The sequence below is a fragment of the Pelobates fuscus genome, chromosome 4 (assembly GCF_036172605.1).
Source record: "Pelobates fuscus isolate aPelFus1 chromosome 4, aPelFus1.pri, whole genome shotgun sequence".
Classification (NCBI taxonomy): Eukaryota; Metazoa; Chordata; class Amphibia; order Anura; family Pelobatidae; genus Pelobates; species Pelobates fuscus.
In genome coordinates this window covers 110119261-110125946 of record NC_086320.1, presented here as the reverse complement: position 1 = coordinate 110125946, position 6686 = coordinate 110119261, and positions in this window count along the sequence as shown.

Here is a 6686-nt window from a genome sequence, read left to right as displayed (position 1 = left end):
TGTGGGGGCAGTGTATTTATGGGGCTAGAGTTCACTCTCACCACTGCGACCACCAGAAATCCCTGGTGGTCACAGTGTTGAGAGTGAACTCTAGCTCGTAGCTCCAGGGCTAGAGTTTACTCTCAAGAGCCGTAACGTTGCCGTGGTAACCGCGGCAACGATCTGTGCTCGCGCAAGAAGGACCCAGAGGAGCTGAAGACTGAGCTCCCGGGTCCTCTCTTCCTCCCTCCCCTGCAGGCTGCCCACACGGTGCCTGCGGACAGGGGAGGGGGCAATTGCCCTCCTCTTACTCCCCCCTCCCCCTCTTCTTACCCCCCATCTTCTTACTCCCCCCTCCCCTTCTTCTTACTCCCACCTCTTCTTACTCCTCCCTCTTCTTAATCCTCCCTCCCCTGCAGGCTGCCCACACGGTGCCTGCGGACAGGGGAGGGGGCAATTGCCCTCCTCTTACTCCCCCCTCCCCCTCTTCTTACCCCTCTTCTTACTCCCCCCTCTTCTTACTCCCCCCTCCCCTTCTTCTTACTCCCACCTCTTCTTACTCCTCCCTCCCCTGCAGGCTGCCCACACGGTGCCTGCGGACAGGGGAGGGGGCAATTGCCCTCCTCTTACTCCCCCCTCCCCCTCTTCTTACCCCTCTTCTTACTCCCCCCTCTTCTTACTCCCCCCTCCCCTTCTTCTTACTCCCACCTCTTCTTACTCCTCCCTCCCCTGCAGGCTGCCCACACGGTGCCTGCGGACAGGGGAGGGGGCAATTGCCCTCCTCTTACTCCCCCCTCCCCCTCCTCTTACCCCCCTTCTTACTCCTCCCTCTTCTTACTCCTCCCTCTTCTTACTCCCCTCCCCCCTCTTCTTACTCCCTCCCCCCTCTTCTTACTCCCCCTTCCTCTTTTTACTCCTCCTCCCCCTCTTCTTACTCCCCTCCCCCCTCTTCTTACTCCCCCTTCCTCTTTTTACTCCCCCTCCCCCTCCTCTTACCCCCCTCTTCTTACTCCCCCCTCTTCTTACTCCCCCCTCCCCTTCTTCTTACTCCCACCTCTTCTTACTCCTCCCTCCCCTGCAGGCTGCCCACACGGTGCCTGCGGACAGGGGAGGGGGCAATTGCCCTCCTCTTACTCCCCCCTCCCCCTCTTCTTACCCCTCTTCTTACTCCCCCCTCTTCTTACTCCCCCCTCCCCTTCTTCTTACTCCCACCTCTTCTTACTCCTCCCTCTTCTTACTCCTCCCTCCCCTGCAGGCTGCCCACACGGTGCCTGCGGACAGGGGAGGGGGCAATTGCCCTCCTCTTACTCCCCCCTCCCCCTCCTCTTACCCCCCTTCTTACTCCTCCCTCTTCTTACTCCCCTCCCCCCTCTTCTTACTCCCCCCTTCCTCTTTTTACTCCCCCTCCCCCTCTTCTTACTCCCCTCCCCCCTCTTCTTACTCCCCCTTCCTCTTTTTACTCCCCCTCCCCCTCCTCTTACCCCCCTCTTCTTACTCCCCCTTCCTCTTTTTACTCCCCCTTCCTCTTTTTACTCCCCCCACCCCCTCTTCTTACCCCCTCCCCAATCTTCTTACTCCCCCCTCTTCTTACTCTTCCCTCCCCCCTCTTCTTACTCCCCTCCCCCTCTTCTTACTCCCCTTCCCCTCTTCTTACTCCCCTCCCCCTCTTCTTACTCCCCTCCCCCTCTTCTTACTCCCTCCCCCTCTTCTTACTCCCCTCCCCTCTTCTAACTCCCCTCCCCCTCGTCTTACCCCTCCCCCTCCTCTTACCCCCCTCTTCTTACTCCCCCTTCCTCTTTTTACTCCCCCTTCCTCTTTTTACTCCCCCCTCCCCCTCTTCTTACCCCCTCCCCCCTCTTCTTACCCCCTCCCCAATCTTCTTACTCCCCCCTCTTCTTACTATTCCCTCCCCCCTCTTCTTACTCCCCTCCCCCCTCTTCTTATTCCCCTCCCCCTCTTCTTACTCCCCTCCCCCTCTTCTTACTCCCTCCCCCTCTTCTTACTCCCCTCCCCCTCTTCTTACTCCCCTCCCCCTCTTCTAACTCCCTCCCCCTCTTCTTACTCCCCTCCCCCTCTTCTTACTCCCCCTTCCTCTTTTTACTCCCCCTCCCACTCTTCTTACCCCCCTCCCCCTCTTCTTACTCCCCCCTCTTCTTACTCTTCCCTCCCCCCTCTTCTTACTCCCCTCCCCTCTTCTTACTCCCCTCCCCCTCTTCTTACTCCCCTCCCCCCTCTTCTTACTCCCCCTTCCTCTTTTTACTCCCCCTCCCCCTCTTCTTACCCCCCTCCCCCTCTTCTTACTCCCCTCCCCCTCTTCTTACTCCCCCTTCCTCTTTTTACTCCCCTCCCCCTCTTCTTACCCCCCTCTTCTTACTCCCCCTCCCCCTCTTCTTACCCCCCTCTTCTTACTCCCCCTTCCTCTTTTTACTCCCCTTCCTCTTTTTACTCCCCCCTCCCCCTCTTCTTACCCCCCTCCCCCCTCTTCTTACCCCCCTCCCCAATCTTCTTACTCCCCCCTCTTCTTACTATTCCCTCCCCCCTCTTCTTACTCCCCCTCTTCTTACTTCCCTCCCCCTCTTCTCACTCCCCCTCTTCTTACTCCCCTCCCCTCTTCTTACTCCCCCTTCCTCTTTTTACTCCCCCTCCCCCTCTTCTTACCCCCTCCCCCTCTTCTTACTCCCCTCCCCCTCTTCTTACTCCCCTCCCCCTCTTCTTACCCCCTCCCCCTCTTCTTACTCCCCTCCCCCTCTTCTTACCACCCCTCCCCCTCTTCTTACTCCCCTCCCCCTCTTCTTACTCCCCTCCCCCCTCTTCTTACTCCCAATCCCCCTCTTCTTACCCCCCTCTTCTTACTCCCCCTTCCTCTTTTTACTCCCCCTCCCCCTCTTCTTACCCCCTCTTCTTACTCCCCCTTCCTCTTTTTACTCCCCCCTTCCTCTTTTTATTCCCCCTCCCCCTCTTCTTACCCCCTCCCCCTCTTCTTACCCCCCTCCCCCCTCTTCTTACCCCCTCCCCAATCTTCTTACTCCCTCCTCTTCTTACTCCCCTCTCCCTCTTCTTACTCCCCCTCTCCCTCTTCTTACTCCCCTCCCCCTCTTCTTACTCCCTCCCCATCTTCTTACTCCCTCCTCTTCTTACTCCCCTCTCCCTCTTCTTACTCCCCTCCCCCTCTTCTTACCCCCCTCCCCCTCTTCTTACTCCCCTCCCCCCTCTTCTTACTCCCCCTTCCTCTTTTTACTCCCCCTCCCCCTCTTCTTACCCCCCTCTTCTTACTCCCCCTTCCTCTTTTTACTCCCCCCTCCCCCTCTTCTTACCCTCTCCCCCCTCTTCTTACCCCCCTCCCCAATCTTCTTACTCCCCCCTCTTCTTACTCTTCCCTCCCCCCTCTTCTTACCCCCTCCCCCCCTCTTCTTACCCCCTCTCCCTCTTCTTACTCTTCCCTCCCCCCTCTTCTTACCCCCTCCCCCCTCTTCTTACCCCCCCTCTTCTTACCCCCCCCTCTTCTTACTCTTCCCTCCCCCTCTTCTTACTCTTCCCTCCCCCTCTTCTTACTCTTCCCTCCCCCTCTTGTTACTCCCCCTCCCCTCTTGTTACTCCCCCTCCCTCTTGTTACTCCCCCTCCCCTCTTCTTACTCCCCCCTCCCCCTCTTCTTACTCTTCCCTCCCCCTCTTGTTACTCCCCCTCCCCCTACCCCCCTCTTCTTACTCCCCCTTCCTCTTTTTACTCCCCCTCCCCCTCTTCTTACCCCCCTCCCCTCTTCTTACTCCCTCCTCCCCCTCTTCTTACTCTTCCCTCCCCTCTTGTTACTCCCCCTCCCCCTCTTCTTACCCCCTCTTCTACTCCCCCTACCTCTTTTTACTCCCCCTCCCCCTCTTCTTACCCCCCTCTTCTTACTCCCCCTTCCTCTTTTACTCCCCCTTCCTCTTTTTACTCCCCCCTCCCCCTCTTCTTACCCCCTCCCCCCTCTACAACCCCCCCCCTCTCTTACCCCCCTCCCCAATCTTCTTACTCCCCCCTCTTCTTACTCCCCTCCCCCTCTTCTTACTCCCCTCCCCTTCTTACTCCCCTCCCCCTCTTCTTACTCCCTCCCCCTCTTCCCCCCTCCCCCTCTTCTTACTCCCCTCCCCCTCTCTTACCCCCCCTCCCCCTCTTCTTACTCCCCTCCCCCTCTTCTTACTCCCCCCCCTCTTCTTACTCCCCCCTTCCTCTTTTACTCCCCCCTCCCCCTCTTCTTACCCCCCTCTTCTTACTCCCCCTTCCTCTTTTTACTCCCCCCTCCCCCTCTTCTTACCCCCCTCCCCAATCTTCTTACTCCCCCCTCTTCTTACTCTTCCCTCTCCCCTCTTCTTACTCTTCCCTCCCCCCTCTTCTTACTCTTCCCTCCCCCCTCTTCTTACCCCCTCCCCCCTCTTCTTACCCCCTCTTTACCCCCTCCCCCTCTTCTTACCCCCTCCCCCTCTTCTTACCCCCTCCCCCTACTTCTTACCCCCCCCTCTTCTTACTCTTCCCTCCCCCTCTTACCCCCCCCTCCTCTCTTACCCCCCCCTCTTCTTACTCTTCCCTCCCCCCTCTTCTTACTCCCTCCCCCCTCTTCTTACCCTCCTCTTCTTACTCCCCCTTCCTCTTTTTACTCCCCCTTCCTCTTTTTACTCCCCCCTCCCCCTCTTCTTACCCCCCTCCCCCCTCTTCTTACCCCCTCCCCAATCTTCTTACTCCCCCTCTTCTTACCCCCTCCCCCTCTTCTTACCCCCTCCCCCCTCTTCTTACCCCCCCTCTTCTTACTCTTCCCTCCCCCCTCTTCTTAACCCCTCCCCCCTCTTCTACCCCCCCCTCTTCTTACTCTTCCCTCCCCCCTCTTCTTACCCCCTCCCCCCTCTTCTTACCCCCCTCTTCTTACTCCCCCTTCCTCTTTTTACTCCCCTTCCTCTTTTTACTCCCCCTCCCCTCTTCTTACCCCCTCCCCCTCTTCTTACCCCCCTCCCCCTCTTCTTACTCCCCTCCCCCTCTTCTTACCCCCACCCCCTCTTCTTACTCCCCCCCTCTTCTTACTCCCCCTTCCTCTTTTTACTCCCCTCCCCCTCTTCTTACCCCCCTCTTCTTACTCCCCCTTCCTCTTTTTACTCCCCCCTCCCCCTCTTCTTACCCCCCTCCCCAATCTTCTTACTCCCCCCTCTTCTTACCCCCCTCTTCTTACTCCCCCTTCCTCTTTTTACTCCCCCCTCCCCCTCTTCTTACCCCCCTCCCCAATCTTCTTACTCCCCCCTCTTCTTACTCTTCCCTCCCCCCTCTTCTTACCCCCTCCCCCCTCTTCTTACCCCCTCCCCCCTCTTCTTACCCCCTCCCCCCTCTTCTTACCCCCTCCCCCCTCTTCTTACCCCCCCTCTTCTTACCCCCTCCCCCCTCTTCTTACCCCCCCTCTTCTTACTCTTCCCTCCCCCCTCTTCTTACCCCCTCCCCCTCTTCTTACCCCCCTCTTCTTACTCTTCCCTCCCCCCTCTTCTTACCCCCTCCCCCTCTTCTTAACCCCTCCCCCCCTCTTCTTACCCCCCCTCTTCTTAACCCCTCCCCCCTCTTCTTACCCCCCCTCTTCTTACTCTTCCCTCCCCCTCTTCTTACCCCCTCCCCCTCTTGTTACTCCCCTCCCCTCTTCTTACTCCCCCTCCCCTCTTCTTACTCCCCCTCCCCTCTTCTCATTCCCCCCTCCCCGTCTTCTTACCCCCTCCCCCTCTTGTTACTCCCCCTCCCCTCTTGTTACTCCCCCTCCCCTCTTCTTACTCCCCCTCCCCTCTTCTCACTCCCCCCTCCCCCTCTTCTTACTCCCCCTCCCCTCTTCTCACTCCCCCCTCCCCCTCTTCTTACTCCCCTCCCCCTCTTCTTACTCCCCCTCCCCTCTTCTTACTCCCCCTCCCCTCCCCTCTTCTTACTCCCCCTCCCTCTTCTTACTCCCCCTCCCCCTCTACTTACTCTCCCTCCCCCTCTTGTTACTCCCCCTCCCCTCTTCTTACTCCCCCTCCCTCTTCTCACTCCCCCCTCCCCCTCTTCTTACTCTTCCCTCCCCCTCTTGTTACTCCCCCTCCCCTCTTCTTACTCCCCCTCCCTCTTCTCACTCCCCCCTCCCCCTCTTCTTACTCCCCCTCCCCCTCTTCTTACTCCCTCCCCCTCTTCTTACTCTTCCCTCCCCCCTCTTCTTACCCCCTCCCCCCTCTTCTTACTCCCCCTCCCCCTCTTCTTACTCCCCTCCCCCTCTTCTTACTCCCTCCCCCTCTTCTTACTCCCCCTCCCCCTCTTCTTACTCCCTCCCCCTCTTCTTACTCCCTCCCCCTCTTCTTACTCTTCCCTCCCCCTCTTCTTACTCTTCCCTCCCCCCTCTTCTTACTCTTCCCTCCCCCCTCTTCTTACTCTTCCCTCCCCCCTCTTCTTACTCTTCCCTCCCCCCTCTTCTTACTCCCCCTCCCCCCTCTTCTTACTCCCCCTCCCCCTCTTCTTACTCCCTCCCCCTCTTCTTACTCCCTCCCCCTCTTCTTACTCTCCCCCTCTTCTTACTCTTCCCTCCCCCCTCTTCTTACTCTTCCCTCCCCCCTCTTCTTACTCTTCCCTCCCCCCTCTTCTTACTCCCCTCCCCCTCTTCTTACTCCCTCCCCCTCTTCTTACTCCCTCCCCCTCTTCTTACTCCCTCCCCCTCCCCCTCTTCTTACTCTTCCCTCCC